Here is a 17,076-nt window from a genome sequence, read left to right on the forward strand (position 1 = left end):
CTTATGCCACAGCCTGTCACACTGCAGTCTGACAGCTTCCCTTGGCTACCTGTGGTGTTGTCTTCATAAAGTTTGATAGCTATGGAAATGTAGAAGATTCAATTTTTTCCTATCATCTCCATCACCACCACCATCATCATCACTGCATCTATTCCTTGCCCTCTGCCTGGCAGCCTGACATGAACTCATTGATGTGTCACACAGGTCTGAGGTAGGTGTTATCCTTATCTCCATTGTGCAGATGAAGAAATAAGAACCAGAGAGGGGAAGTGACCTGCCCAGGGCTACACAGTGTGAATAGCAGGGCCAAGGTTCTGTCTGATTGAAGTGTGTGAGTACTCAGCAACAATCAGCAGGAGACTGGGGAGAGGGCCATTCTGGAACTCCCCTCTCAAAAGCTGTCTTTTGTAAAGTGACATCTTGGAGTTATCAGCCCCTCTCTTCTACCACACTGACTGTACCCACCTCTGCTCCTCTGTAGTCACCTCTGCTGTGACTACAGATGACTTTCCTCAATCCCCTACCCCCACTCTGCCCAGTTCCCTCTGCTTTCAGGCCTGGAGAGGCCTGCCAGACCCTCCGGGTTCAAAGAAATCAGAAACTTCTTGGATCAGTGTCATTGCCAGCCCAGAGTGCAGCTCACTCCATGCCCCACCTCTGCAGCTTGCCTGCCAGCACTCAGATGTGTGTTGTTATAAAGAGCCAAATAGTAATATGCAAATCACCCTGATTATTTATGGCCAAGTTAGTAAATAAGCCAGAGAGACAGGTGGGTTGTTTTCACGATCTCTGCAGTTCTCACAGGAAAATCTACTGTAAGCAGAGTCAGAGTGTGAGCAGGCCAGATCCCAGGGTTTAATAAACATAGCCTAATTGTCAGGCCCTGGGGATAAGCAAGCCGGGGGTGTGTGGCAGGGGGTAATGAGAAGAGATGTGTGCGTATGGGGGTGGTGGTGGTTGGTGCAGGGAGTAATGGGCAGGAGTTGGCAGCTGAATCTTGTCCCTGCCTACCCCCCCTTGGCCCAGCCTCTGAGCCGCTGGTTGGGAGGGGGTAGAGCCCAGGCTACAAATCAAGACCATGGGCTGTAGTGTTGCTGTGGGTCCTGCCAGTGTGCCAACCTCACTCAGTCAGGAGCCACTCACTAGGAAAGCTGCTGAAAACATCAGAATAGAACAGGTGTGGGAGGGCTCGGTTTTAGGGGTCGAGAAGGGAGAAGGGAAGCTGCTCGTCATCAGCCTGGAACTGGCTGGTTACCCCAATTAGTTTCCAGCACTGTTGTGTCCATTGGTGTCAGCCTTTAGTTGTCAAGCAGAGAGACCAGGGCAGCGGGCTGGTGGTACGCTATAGAGGGGCTTAGGGAGTGCAGTTAGAAGCCCTGTTGGGCATTTGCCCTTGACTCTCTCACCTGCTCAGATATCAACAGGAGCTCAGGGTGACCAGTAGGTCTAGCAGATGCCTCATCTGGAACTCATTGGTTAGAGCTAATGTCCTGGGCAGGGTTGGTGACCAACAAAGGAAGGGCAAGGGAAGGAAGTTGGTGGACAAATAGCCCAGCCTCCTCTCACTCAGAGGTGCATATTCTACACAGATTCCCAGCATTCCCCAATGCAGTCCAGCTGCTTTTACTTACAATGGCACCTCATGTGGCTTGGACCCCTTTACTGTCTGCTTCCTCTTCCCTGTCTCACATTACTTCCCCTTATTGTGCTTTTTGGGTCCAATTCCTAAATAAACTGACCTGTGCCCAAGTCCTTCACTCAGGTCCTGTTGGAAACCCAACCCAGGTGATTTGTCCAAAAGCAGGGGAATTGGAGATAGAGCACCTGGAAGGACCAGGGAAGGTGCTGATCTGGGGGAGCCATGCCAGTGAGATCTTAAGAAGAAATTGGAGATAGGAGATAGCAGGGGATGGGTGGAGCCAGGTGCACAGTCCATACAGGGGGGATGATAGGGAAAGGGCCGGAGTCATACCATGGTGATATCAGGGCATCTGTGGCATTCTATGTGGCTGCAGGGCGGGGGCTGGGTTGACTTTTGCTTGTTGATTGTTACTGTTTGGGGAAAATGCTGATGATGAATGGGCAAAGCAGCAGAGGCCACATTCGAAGGGTCTTGTCACCATGCCAAAGGAAGGGAGAACTACCCTGGGTTGCAATGTTTCATTTCCTTGGTGGATGTCAAATAGAGAGATGCCCATTGTATCAGTTCCCACTCTTTTGTGTTTCTGAAAGATTTTTAGTTTGAATAATGAAAGCATTGAGGAGGTAAACCAACCCACAAGAACAGATCAGAATCATCACCCTTTCCTTGGGGACACTCAAGTCCTGGGAGGGTGTCCTCAGGTTTCATGAGCTTCCTTAGAGCCCCCGAATCACATAGTTGAGTCAAGCATGAGCTCTGAGAACAGTTAGTGATGGCCTGTTGGAACTACTTTTCCACGAGGGTCATAGACAGAAGCTTGGTCTGTCTTTAAATCGAGTCTTCTTGATTAAAACTGAGAGGATTTGACTCACCCAAGGCATTCCCTCCTGACTTCATGTCATTCCTAAGGGGAGCAGTGTGCTGTCCCTGTTCCCAGACAGCTATGAGAAATTGCAGCACCCAGTGCAGTGTGGTACCCTGGATCAGATCGTGGTCCAGGCAAAGGACATTGTGCAAAAATAGGTGAAATCAGATAAAACCCACAGTTTAGTTAATGGTAAAATACCAGTGTTAACGTCTTAGTTTTAGAAAACATACCGTAGTTAGGTAAGATGTTAACATTAGGAGAAATCGGGAGAATAGCATATAAGAAATCTTTCTGCTATCTTTGAAGCTTTCCTACAAATGTATAATTATTCCAAAATTAGGGGTTTATTACAAAATTATAGCAGGCGGGGCAGGATGCAGGACTTAGCTGTTTTGTAGGCTACCAGAGCCTTATTCCCAGTTGATATCTCTGTATAGTCATTGAACCAGGAACAAATGGGTCTTTTCTTTTTTTTAAATTCATACAGGATATTGAACTCAGGCCCTCATGCCTGCACTGCAAGTGATCTACCACTTGAGCCATGTCCCCAGACTTTTTGCTTTTAGTTTGTTTTTCAGATGGGCTCTCATGCTAACTTTGAGCAGGCTGGTCTCAGATTGTGATCATCCTGCTTCCACTTCCATGTGCCACCATGCCTGGCTCACAAGCGAGTCTTACATGATAATGTGCAGCCTGCCTGTCCCTCTGCTTGTGCATTTATGAATGCCTTGTTAAAACCCAAATATCGCATTCCTGTCTCATCTTCTGCTTTTCTCGTGGTGACTCTTCAAAAGGGAGTGATTTGATCATTACATATTGTATCCATGTATCAAATTATCACCTTACACCCCACAAATATGTACAATTATTCTGTATAAATTAAAACTAAATTAAAAAATAATTTGGCCACCTTCCACACAACAGGAAGGAAGATGCTAATGCATCTGCACTTGATCTAGAGGCTCACCACAGGTTGTCTTAAAATAGCATGTGTTCTTACTCCATTTTAGAAAGTTCATCTACTAAAATTCTGTTTTCTCTGGCCTTTCCAGAATCTCTAGAGCAAGACAGATGAGCTTCCCCAAGAAACAAAGGCAGGAGGAGGGCTTTCAGGGTGGCAGAGATCCATGATAAAAAGCCATCCATGTCAAGACTGTGTGTGCCACTACACTGTAACCTTCCTTGGAACTTTCTTGTCTCCACTTTACTTGGAGGAACCCAAGAAGGTGGACTAATGAGGAGTCATTTGCCCATGGAAGTGGCTCATTCTGACTCAAAGATGTGGTGACCTTTCTTTCTTTCCCAGACATGCTATCCAGCAAATTGTCCTCCACTTACAGCCTTCTAATTGTCCCTGCTGATTAATGAGGTCACTTAAGGTATCAATTATTATCCTGCCAAGAGAATGAATATCAGACTGAAACAAACGCCCATGAACTTGCTTATTCTATTAAAAAATAAAGTAATGAGAGATGATTAATGGTGTGTTCCCTGAGAGGAGCCATAGAAAGGGATGGGCAGGAGAGAAAGAAAGAAATGAGCATGTTCCAATTAGGAGACAAAAAAATGCTTTTGTTTAAAAGTAGCTTTCCATTGACCTCTCTCCTTCAAAGCCACTTCTGAGAGAGGCTGCCTGATCTCAGTGTCTCTACTTGCTCCCTACCCACTTTACCCCAGTTTTGATCCTCCTGACCACCCTTACTGCTCTGAAACAGGTTACCATAGTCTTCTAGTTGCCAAAAACACTGTCCCTCTTGGTTCTCTCTGATCTGTCCTCTCCAAAGTATTTGTTACCATTGACCTTATACTTCTTGAAGGACTTTCTTTTTCTAGCTTCTCTGGCATGGCCAAATCCTCATTATTAATTCATTTCAATTTTACATGTACTTATTGAACAGCTGTCATGTACCAGGCACTAAGCTAGGCATTGAACATACTAGGGCATCCAGAAAGACGAAGTCTTTGTTCTAAACACAGCTTACATTCAAACAGGGGAAGATAGGCGATTAACAAATACATACATATTGATAGGCTGTGTTAGCCAGGATTCTCCAGAGAAACAACTAGTAGGAAATTTATGATAAAGAATTGGTTAAAAAAAAAAAACAAAAAAGAGAATTGGTTAACATGGTTATGAACACTGAGAAATCCCAAGACCTGTAGTGGGCAAGCTGGAAACCCAGGATAGCTTGATGGCATCACATTTCAGTCTGAGTCAGCATGGGAAGGCTGGAGAGAAGACCGTGTCCCAGCTGAAGGTAGACAGTGAATTCTCCCTTACTTAGGCTTCGTTCTAGTTAGGTCTTATGATTGGATGAGACCCACCCATGTGAGAAGGGCATCTTGCTTTACTCGGTGTACTGGTTCAAATACCAGTCTCTTCTAGAAACACCTCACAGACATCAAACTTCAGGATACCTCCTGCCCCATAAAGCTGGCGATACAATTAGCCATCACACAGGTCTCCTTAAAATGCCCATTTGTAGCTCGAAGCAGCCAGAAAGTGGTTGTTACCCTAACAGCAGTTAGGGTTACTTCTTCAGAAGGGAGAATGAGACAAAAGGGTTCCTGAAAACCTCCACTATGACCTCCCTGTGATCTTAAAGGGTGAAAAGAAGAAAAAGCAGGATGCTTCAGAACAAGGACAGTGTGAGGACGAGGACATGACCAGTCATTGCTTTGCAGGCACAGCTAATCAGAACGCTGCTTTCTGCACACCTACTTCGCATAGAGATTGAGCAATGCCCTGAAGAAAAGATAAAAACCGCAGACCATGTCACTTTTCTAACAACCCACTCGACACCTCCTCCCTTCCTATGGGAGCTTTCATTCTTTCCTTTAATAAACTTTCTACCTCTATACTCAGGAAAACAAACAAACAAACAAACAAACAAAACCCCAAAGGGACAACAGGAAGAGTGTAATGGAATAGAAGCAGGTAAGGGGCGGTCCCGCCCATTCTGTCTGCATGGCTTTCTCATCCTCTTGCAGAGATTTTTAGCATCTTGCATATACCTAGAATGCTTGAGGTCCCACCTGCTCCCTTCCCAGGGTGGCCTCAGCAGCTGTCAGAGAGGGCTAGGGGCACAAGTTCCTCCAGATGGAGAATCCCAGGGGAGACATCACTGTCCATTTACTGATACTTAGATAATGAATGCTGCTATGTCTCCCTAGTACATAAGGAAAAAAAAAAATCAGTGCTCTTCTGGACGATGCCAATCCTAGACTGGAACATCCAAGGGCCTAGATAATTCTCAGCTGTTCCATGGAGCCCCCTGAATTGGAGCAAGCTTTAGGGGCAGCCCTGATAGCCAACCACTCCTATTCCAAAACGGGGGATGTCCTGGGGCCTGATTTGGGGAGGTAGATTAGGAGCAGCAGGTTTCTGGAGCATCTTGGCCCCATTTCCGCAAGGCGCTCTTCCCCCTTTCCATCCTCACCAACCTCCCACCCCATGGGGCTGGCTGCTTCCATCTCTTTCACAGGCCATCAATCTGGGCCTCAGTTCTCCGGGCCCCTGTGGAAGTAAGTCACATCTGCATCTGCTCGAAGGCTGAGTAACCTCCAAAAAAATCCCCTCACTTGGGGAGGCTGGTAATTAAGCAGTGATGGCAGACAAGCAGAGGATGAGCAGCTGGTTGTATCCATTTGTTCTCCTGTCATTGGTTGGAAACAATTTCATAAATTACATGGAAAGCTGGATTGGGTCTTTCCTCTCCCTGAGTGTCATCTCTTGGCTTCAAATGACCTCCCTAGCCTACTGTGGTCCCCATGCCCTTGGATGATTGCCTAAAAATTGACCTGTTTAGATTAGCTAGGCTGGTGATGCCAAATTCTCTGGGTACATCTCTGTCACTGTACTTGCATGAATAATGGTGCGCCTGCACTGTTTTCATTGCTGGGGTTAGATCAGTGAACCAAATGGAGAAAAATCTCCACTTGTATGGAATTCACATGCTAATGGGGAAAGGTGGGCTTAATAAATTAGGATTAATCATATGTATTAGATGGTGTAAATGTTATGGAGAAAATATAGGACAATAGGATCAGGAGCCAGGAAGTAGGTCAGGAGGGGAGGAAGGTTGCAATATTAAATACAGTGGTCATCAAAGGCCTTGGTGCAAAGGATACACAAAGACCTGAAGGAGACAAGGAAACCAACCATATACAACTGGGTAAGAAAAGAGACGGCTGGAGAAAACTGAGGTGCAGCACGTGCAAAGGCCCTGCAGCAGAAACTTGACAGGTGTGTTTGGGGGACAGAAAGGGGCCATTGTGACTAGACTGAGTGAGCAAGGGGACACTAGTTAGTGATAAGGAGAGAGGTGGGTAGAGTAGGAACACACAGTGGTGTGTTCAGGGCCTTCATATCATGAAAACTGGGTTTTTTCCCAAATCATGTGCAGTGTCTTCAGAAGGATTCTAAGCAGAGAAGTGACGTGATCCATAGCAGGCTGCTGTGTTGAGGATGGTCTGAGGGTGGACAAGGGGGAAGTAGGGAGACCAGTTAGGAGGCAAGAGATGGAAGTGACTGGTCCAGGAGAGTAAGGTTGAAGGTGATGAGAAGTTGGCCGGGATTCTTGGATAAATTTCTGTAAATGTCTTTTTTTGAAGACAAACTCCACATCTGTGAATTTCTTTCCTCAGAACCAAGCATAGCACAAAATTGGTTGCATGAGTGGTGCTGAGCAAATATTTCTAAATATTACCAGTGGGAATAAACCAGCCTCTAGTTTCTGTTTTGAACCTATCAGATCATAGAACAAGTCATGGATGACATCAGTTTAGGCTTCCCAAGCTGATGTCACAAATAAGGCTGTGTGTGGAAAAGAAGCATGGGGCTTGCTGGCTTCAACTGTGTTTATTTTTCTTGCAGCAGGACTTCTCAGAGCCTTTAATACAATAATGCAAAGGTTCCCAAAATTTCTTAATTCAAAGTTCAGTAATGCCTCGGTGAATTTTTTCATGGTGCTTCATGAGTAAAACTTCATTTATTAAGTAGTTAAGCCCAAATAATTGAATATGTATACCCTAACAACTTTGCAACTGTTGGAAAAGATAACAAATATAAATTAAAAGAATTAAAAGCATTTCAATCACAACCACTTATTAATGGTATGTGTGCTGTAGGCCTTGGTATCTGCAGATCTGTGGTTCCCAGGAGACCGCCCTTGAGGAATACTCACGAATGCTCAGGATGCATAGAATTCAGTGCTGTACTGTGGATGTTTGATTCATTTTGGACAACTTTTTTGGTGTGGCAGGACTGGGATTTGAACTCAGGGCCTCACTCTTACTAGGCAGGCACTCTACCACACATTGAGCCACCCCACCAGTCCATGCTTGATTCATTTTTCCCGTGATGCTGCCCAAAATCTGCCAAGCAAGATTTTCAGCAAATCTGAAATTCAGATTTCAGCAAATCTGAAATTTTTATTTTATCATTTAAATTAAGCACATTGGCTTTTACCTTGTTTTGGAGGTGCCATTTGCTTTTGGGGAGGCAGATTTTCACAAAACGAAGGGCAGGGATATACTCAGCAGATCACACAATGATTTAAATACAACTGAGGACAACATAGGACTGACTGAGAGCTTCTCAACTCATCCACTGAGTTGCATAGTGCATGTATGGAAATTTAAAATTTCTTTTGAAATTTCAAAAAAAGGACCACTTTTTTTTGGTCCTGCTTGGTCAAAATGGTGTGTAACAAATCCATGAATAAAGCAGGCTTCACAAAGATCTGAAATTAGTTTATGCTTTCACTGTGAACTCTCTGCAGACAAAAGTTTTAAGTTTCCAAGAGAAATGGTGATAGAGACATTTGGACCCGCAGATATTCCAGAGTCTTGTAAATTCATGGCAGCAGTCTGGAGCACTGTGTTGTACAGTTTGCAAACCATGGTGCTATTTCATGTGCAGTATTTCTCCAAATTATATACCCATTTTCCCCAGGTAAATCACTCACGCCACCCTGGATGGTGTTCTGTGCAACACAACCCCAGAGCTGTGGGATAGAGCACGGGAAGAGAGCGTGAGGACTCCTGCTGCAGAAGGAGCTGCTGCTCTGTGGGGAACACCCCTGGGTTCCATTCCAGATCTTCCTGCTAAAGCCGCTGCACATCCTAGAAAGTGTACATGGAGATTTGGAAGCTAGTGCGGCTACCCAACCATGGTTACGTTAGGTGACCCAGCCTCCCAAAATGAATGCATCCAGGTGGCTGAAAGCAGAGGCTTGCAGAGCCCCTAGGAGATTCTAGGGCATGTGAGAGAAGCAGCTTTGGACACAAGTTGTTTTATTTTCAGCAGTATCTGGGTAATGCCAGATCACCTCAGAAGTCAGGGGGATTATTACAAGGATGTTCGGATCTTGGAGCACAGGACACTTGTGTGCGTGTGTGCATGTGTGGTACTGGGGATTGAACTCAGGATCTCGCACTTGGAGCAAGCACTCTACCACTTGAGCAACATCACGTGTCCTTTTGCCTTTAGTTTGCGTCAGACCATGATCCTCCTACCTCCACCTTCCTCGGTATCTGAAACCACAGTCATGCTCCACCATGCCCGGCTTGTTAAGAATCACCTCTTCAAGCCAGGCGTGGTGGCTTACACCTGCAATCTCAGCTACTCAGATGGCTGAGATCAAGAGGATTAAAGACATGAGGCCCGCCTGGGCAAAAAGTTTGAAGACATCTCTACACAAGCTGGGCATGGTGGCATGTGCCTGTCATCCTAGCTACGTGGGAGGCTGTGATTGGGAGGATTGCAGTCCAGGCCAGCCTAGGAGAAAAGTTTGTGAAACCCCATCTCAGCAGAAAAGAACTGAGTGTGGTGGTGGTGTACGCCTGTCATCCCAACTGTGGGGGAAGTGTAAATGGGAGGATATTGTGGTCCAGGTCACCCCAAGCAAAACGCACTAGACCCTATCTCAAAAATAACCAGAGCAGAAAGGGCTGGAGGCATGGCTCAAGTTGTAGAGCACCTGCCAAGCAAGCACCAAGGCCTGAGTTCAAACCCTAGTACTTCCAAAAAAGAAAAAAGAACCATCTTTTCAGACTTGTGATCACTCTAGGTTTTAGGGGTTCCAAGATAGACAGCATCAATAGTTTTGTGGCCAATGTAGCAACAGCCTGAGCTCAGTGACCCGCCTTCTCTGCATATCATTTCACTGGGCGGATTCCACAGGACCCCAGTCCACAAGATGCTCTAAGAATAAAAGGATTTAAGATATATATACTAAAAGGCATGGAAAGCCCAGTTTCCCCAGGTTTCCCAGTTTTAGAAGCTAGTGATGAAATGCAAATGAGAATTGCAGAGAGGACATGCGTCTCCAGGGGTATATGTGTGTATCTGTGCATTTGTGTGTGATTATGACTAATGTCCATCAATTACCTGCAAATTACTAGATGATACCCATAATGATAGTTCTGTTTTTAGCTTAATGGTTTATGTATCTAACTAGTGGCTGCTGTCTGGAGTAGGGCTGCCGGCAAATCAAAACACTATTTGCCAAGCATGTCAGTATGACAAATGTTGCTCTTTCATTCCCAAGGTCAATTGACATGTCTTTTTTATATCACTGTTTGATGTGCTAAGAGCCTTAAATAAGAACCATTCAATAAAGGCCCAATTTGCTGTATTACTGTTTATTCCTGGATAATTCTGTATTAGTTGGACCCTTTAGGATCACGAACTAGAGATAGTGTGGCTCACTATCAGAAATGGGGCTTTATGACAGGGCTTCCAGTTCTCTGGGAAGCAAGAGAATTCTCTATGTGCCTTTTGGTCAGTCTGGGTGTTAGAACTTCAAAGATTCAGAGAATCAACAGTCTTCTGGCCAGTATAGCAACAGCCTGGGCTCCATGACCTGCTTTCTCTGGGTATATCATTTCTCAGAGAGAGTTCCAAAGAACCTCAGTGTACACAATGCTCTACGAATAAAGATTCTATGGTCAAATGAGTTTGGGAACCATTATGTATGTATAATCTATTCCTGTCTTGGAGGTTTACATTGACTTAGGTTATTAAAGCACTTCTTTACCTTGCAAGCAGTTTGTTTGTTTTCTGAAAAGTTTTGGCTCAACTGCATTTAACCTAGCATTTCCCAGATCTGTGTTTCATTGATGAATACCCAGGAACACACGTTGAGAGAGCAGCCCTCTGTGGTTCTGCACTGCCCCCAGCCTCCATGTGCCAAGGAGGTCCTATTGCTCTAATCGTTCCCTGAGCTGGGCCTAGTATGGGACAATCTCACCTTCCCACTAGGACTTTCTGCCCCCTCTCTGTTCTTTAAGTGCTTATCTCTGCCCCTTTTCCTGACTGACATCCCCTTTCAGAGGCTGTCTTTGTCCTGGGATGGTTGGGAGAAGGTCATGTTCAAGTCAGTCTTTGTTGTCCTTCCATCTCACCTCACTCCATGGTGTGCAGAAGAATTCCCGATAAGTTACTTAGCCTATGTCTGGGTGTTTCTCCTTCCTGGTGGTCTATCCCCCCAGGATCAGAATCACCTATGACACTGTGTGGCAGAACAGATCATGACATCATGAAGCTTTCAGTCTAGTCAAGGAGACCAGAATGAAATAATCACCAAGATCATCCCACTATATACCCCTGTAGGCATTTAATTAGGAACTGTGACAAATGCTAGGAAAGAAAAAGAGGTGTTAGTCAGGACAGGCCAGGTTATGCTGTGTGTGCTAATCATATATATATATATATATATATATATATATATATATATATATATATATTTTATTTCTGATGCTTTGACATCTTGGGGCCTTGCTGCCTGAGATAGGAGCCAGCAGTCCAGTACTGGATGGTGTCTTTCATATGAGAAGCAACCAGTCCAGAGCCAGCTGCCTCCTGTATTGTGCCCTCACTTGTGCTGGTGTCCAGTGATAGCTCCCAGGATGGTATCAGAAGGTGTCTTATGCCTGTAGCTCAGTCCTGCACCTGCTTAGCTGCTTACCTGCCTTGCCCCTTCCTTCTTTGGAAAACCACCATAAAGGCTGTGCTCCCATTCTCCCCTTGCTCCTCTGCCTCCTGACCAACCATGGTGCTTTGCTCTGTGGTACAGTGTGGCTTCTTCTCTTAGGAACCATGAATGACCACCTCTCTTCAGTGCCTCCTGATCTGTTAGCCTCACCATACCCCAATAGTAATAAAACCTACACTGGAAAACACTGCAGTAACAAAAACTCTCAACTCCTCATGGCTTCACTCACCAAGGTTTAGTTCTTGCTTATGCTATATTTCAGAAAGGCTTTGTGAGACTCTTTGCTTAGTGGAGCCGCACACAGTTCCCAGCTGACCTCAGGTGGCCCAGGATCACTGCAGCAGAAGAAAGGGAAGGAGGATTCAGGAGATGCCCAGGCACCTGAGGCTTCCTCCTCAAAAGAGCATCTTTCCCAGCACCCCAATCTTCTTAGCTGAAGCCCGGTCATGACCAGGTCTGAGCTTAGCAGGGTTAGAGATGCTGTCCACTTGCCACTCCCCAGACCTGCAAGGAAATCTCAAAAATACAGGGATTCATGATAAAGAATGCCACTGACTCCACAGGGACCTCTGTGTGCAGAATAGATTAGTCCGGGAGGTCAGGAGCACATCTTTCCAGAAATAATGTTGAGACATTGCGATGAGACATGAATGATGAAGAGCTAATTAGACAACTCCTAAGAGCTGTGGAGGAAAGTGAGAAAGCATTCTAAAAAGGAAACAGCAGGTGCAAAACCCCTGAGGCTGGATCATGGTACATCGAAGGAACTGGAGCCAGTAGTGTATGAAGGAAGAGGTGAGGACTCGTGTTATTTTGACTGTGGATACATGGTGACACACAGGGGACTTTTGAAGTCAGTTTTATCATTGTTTTTGAATTCTCAACAATAAGTGAACCCCTTATTTTCCACACTCAGCACAGAGCCCTTGAGCTGTGCCCAAGTTGTCCCACGTAGCAAGTGGTCATTCCTTTTCATTGTTGAGTAGCTTTCCGTGGTTTGGTGCTAGCATCTGTTTAATCACTCACCTGTTATAGGGCATTTTGGTTGTTTCCAGATGACTAAAGCTGCTGTGAACAGTCATGTCCAGGTTTTTGTGTGGATGTAAGTTTTCATGTCTTTAGAACAAATGCATGGAGGTGCAATGGCTGAGTTATGTAATTAGTGCATATGAATTTTTTAAAAAAGACTGGCAAACTATTTGCAAAGTGACTGTATGTTACATTCCTACCAGCAGTTTTTGAGAAATTCAGTTGCTCTGTGTCATCACCAACATTCTGTATTGTCACTATTTTATTTCAGCTGTTCAAAGGGCTCTGTAGTAATATGGTGGTCTTATTTTGCATTTCCTCAGTGATTGATGATGTTGAGTATCTTTTCATGTATTTCTTTGCCATTCATATATCCTATTTAGTAAAGTGTCTTCATGTCTTTTGCTAATTTTCTAACTGGATTGTTACATCCTTGCCTTGTTTTTAATCTTATGGAAAAGCATTCAGTCTTCCACCATTAAGTGTGATGTCAACTGTTGGGTTTTTGTAGATTTTTATCAACTTGAGAAATGTATCTAAAAATTTATCCAAAAAGTTATTTTTCTTTTCAGTCATAAATAGGTGCTGAAATTTTCAAAATACTTTTCCTGTGTCTATTGATATGGACATGTGAATTTTCTCTATATATCATAGATTATATTAACTGATATTCAAATATTGAACCAGCCTTGCATTCACAGAATAAACTAAACTCCACTTGGTCATGGTATATGACTATTTTTATATGTTGCAGGATTATCTTTGCTAATATTTATTCAGGAACTTGTGTTTATATTCATGTTAGAGTATTGATCTTTGCTGACTTTATTCATACATTCTTTGGTTTTGGTATCAGGGTAATACTGGCCTCATAATCTGAGTTTGGGCCTCATAACCTTCCTCTTAGGTTTCTGGAAGAGACTTTTTTGAGTAAAATTGGCATTAATTCTCCATACATTTGGTGGAATTCTCTAATAAAACCATCTGGCCCTGGATATTTCTTTTTAGCAAAGTGTAGAAGTTACTAATTCAATTTCCTTAATAGGTATAAGGCTATTCACATTGGTAAAGTTATGGAAATTTGTGGGTTTTTTTTTTTTGTTTTTTTTTTGTAGGTTTTTTTATTGCCCAAAGGTAGAGATTTTGGTGCCTTTCTGGTGGGAACAGATGTTTCTTGGGAAGGAGTAGGGGCGTTTTTTGTTTTTTCCCCCTGGATAATTGACACCTTTTGGGAATACATGGACCTCCTGCCGTCTGCCCTTCAAGTGCCCCCTCTCAATGGTTGCCCTAACTGCTGTTAGGAACAGGGATGACGAAGTCTATTTGGTGACTGCTTCCTGGTGAAAGGGGGCGATGAAGGGGTGTCAAGGCTGACCACAGAGGGATTATCGAGGGGACTGTGATAGTAGGTCATTTTCATTTCCATCAGGGGATCTATAGTTTGATGGATTCTAAGCGACAGGCAACAAAATTGACAAGTTGAAAATGGAAGACCCAAACACAAGAGAATAATGGCAACTATAGGCCTCAGAAAGGGTAGGAACCGTGTCTTGCAGACTCTCATAGATGTCAGGCACAGTGGAGATGGTATTTTATGCCTAGTGCCCGAGAGAGTCCCTGAGTTACTTCTGCCTTAAATGTAGGCCCATTATCACTTTTTAAGCTTTTGGGGAGACTGAAGTGAGGGATTATTTCTGTGATCAGAACTTGAACCACACCCCTAGCATGTTCTGTACTGAAAGGAATGGCTTCTACCCATCCAGTTAACGTGTCTGCCAATACTAACAGTTTTGATTTGGTCCCCCTAGCATATGGGTAAAGTCTAATTGCCAGTCTTCCCTGGGATAGGACCCCTGTCTCTGGTCCGCTGGCATCTGGAGTCTTTTATTATTGGGATTTTTTTTTTGGGGGGTGGCACGTTCCACATCCCTGTACACTTGTTGGGTGTTTCCCTTAATTTAGTCCCCCAAACATTTTGTTGACTGAAACCAAAGTATTGTCTAAGCCCAAATTATAAAGTTGGTGGAGGGTCATAAGAATTTTCCACTGGAGAGCCTTAGGTAGTCATAGCTTCCCTTTAGGGGACTCCCACCAGCCCTGGTAATCTAACTGGTACCCTTGGTCTGAGGCTTGTTTACTTTCCTCTGATCAGGAACTGGCCATTTTTCACTTAATTTGTCAAATGTATATGTGTAATTTGTAGTATTTCCTTATCTTTTTGGTAAGTGACCTATTTTCTTTGGATATTTGTCAATCTCATAAGTGAAAAATAATGAATCTTGTGGATTTGATTGCCATTTTGTGATCTTAATTAGATGGATCATCTTGCTGGTTTTGTGTGTCCATATCCTTTGCCCTTCTCCTCTTTAGCTCATATTTTTCTTATTGATTTGTAAGTGCTCCCTCTAGGTTACGAACATGAACCTTCTTCTTGTCATATATTTTATCCATAATTTTCTAGTTTGCATTTTTCTCTATCTTTTTTATAAGTCTCTCTGGTCACACATGCGTGCTCTTAATTTTCGTGTAGTTAATTAAATTAATATTTAAGGCCTCTGGGGTATCCTATTTTATCCATTAGTATTCAATCAATTTCAAGAGATAGAAACCCAATCAAAGTAGCTGGAGAAAAAGCAAAAGGAAAGAAAGAAAGAAAGGAAAGTAAGGAATGTTGGCTCATGGAACTGGGGTTTGAAGATATAGATCTCTGCATGGCTGGATCAAAGGTCTCATAAACCTATCATCAGGCTTCTGTTTCTTGTCCCACTGCTCAGCTTTTGTTTATATCTCTGTAGTGATATCATCTTCTCTAAAACAGATAGGCTCTGTGTGATGATAAAAAGACTACAGGCAACCCCAGTCTTGATTTAAGTTCCAAAAATGAAAGACTTTCAGAATCTTATGTATCATATCCCATGGAGAGACTAAGAATGACCCACTTAGATTGTGTGCCCTCTCCTCCTCTTCTCCAGTCCTTGAACCAGTTCATAAAAATAAGGGATAGTGTGCCATCATTGGTCATTTTCCCAGCTCTTTGGCTGAACAGGTGAGTACCTGTCAGAACTCCAGGCTGTGGACAGTTCCCTAGAGAAATGATGGACAGGTGGAAAGAAAAGAAGTCCTCTAAAATGTCATTCTTTGAAAGGCCTTCCCCAGAAAAAATGACTTTTTAAAAGCTTATTTCCTTATAATATGCATGGTTTCATTATTCTACAAAAATTTTTGACTTATGTGGGAAGATAAGAGAGACTGTGAATATGGAGTGAGGTAGGGATCCCTTGCTAAATGTCTTTATAATTGAAGATGACCTTGAAACTTACTTGGTTACCCACATCACAATCACTTTTTCTTGAGTTTATTTTGAGGTGGTGAGAAGGATAAGGGCTTCATCTAGTCAGTTAATAAATATTGACTTTAATTTGTCTGAGCCCAGCACTCATGCTTTTCATGGCACATCCTGGGAGTCAGGATGTTGTATAGCAATGGGAGGTCTGGAACAGGGCTGAGGAGTACTACAGACATCCCAAGCCACCTGAAAATGGGGGCAAAGATAAATCTTGAATTCCCTCCCAGTGCCCTGATGAGGATGGGAGGAGGCAGGGTAAGCCTCAGAGAGAGGATAAAGAACAATGATGGATAAAAAGATGGTCAATCCCACACCACCCAGTTCACAATCAGGTTTCTAGAAGGGGCCGTCATGCATGGAAGCCCAGTGGTGGACAAGTTTTTCCCCAAGTGTTCAGTGTTTATATATGTGTATATATGTACTATACACACATTTATATATGTGTGTCTCTATATTATACATATAATATATACATAGACACACACATATATGTATGTAATTTTTTATACAGTCTATGTGGCCGAAGATGCCCTGAACTCACAGTCTTCCTGCTACAGCCTCCCGAGTGCTAGAATTACAGTCATGCACCACCTCACCCCGCATACTCATGCCCAGGGTAGTGTGGGATTGGCCATTTCTTGTCCACCTGTGTGCATTATCCTCTCCTGAAACCTACCCTGCCTCCTCCCATCCCTATCAGGGCACTGGGAGGGAATTCAAGATTTACCTTTATCCCTGTTTTCAGGTAGCTTGGGATAGCTGTAGTACTTCTAGACTCTGATTTATACTTTTAAAAATGACTCTTCGGCCGAACATATCATCTTAGGCTCAACAATTCCTTTAGTTTCACCTCTGTTTTTCTCGTGTGAATTCCAGAAAGAAAATGTAAACATTTTAATTTTAAAAGCATGCACAGCGTGATCCATTTGTATGAGAGTGTTTCATTGACTATGGCCCTATCTGCTGATCCTTCTATCTCTGTGTATTTCAGCTGTCAGAAATGATTATGTCTAGATTGTGTTGCGTTTTTACATTTTTTTCCTTCTTCTTGAACTAATAAGCACTTATTACTATAAAAACTGTAGACATTCTTTTTGAGGAATAAATTCTGTAATAAGAAGCAGCCACATTCTGCTCCTCAGAGTTGGATATATTTTCCTCAGTATTTGAACAAATACTGTCTGCTGACAGT

The 17,076-nt window shown here is 43.6% G+C and overlaps 1 protein-coding gene across 4 annotated transcripts in view; it reads left to right on the plus strand.

Moving 5' to 3' along the window:
• Csmd2 (CUB and Sushi multiple domains 2) overlaps nucleotides 1–17,076 on the plus strand; it is a 546,763-nt gene that overhangs the window by 82,761 nt on the left and 446,926 nt on the right. The gene's annotated exons all lie outside the window — the stretch shown is intronic.

Source organism: Castor canadensis, chromosome 7 (genome assembly GCF_047511655.1).
Source record: "Castor canadensis chromosome 7, mCasCan1.hap1v2, whole genome shotgun sequence".
Taxonomy (NCBI): domain Eukaryota; kingdom Metazoa; phylum Chordata; class Mammalia; order Rodentia; family Castoridae; genus Castor; species Castor canadensis.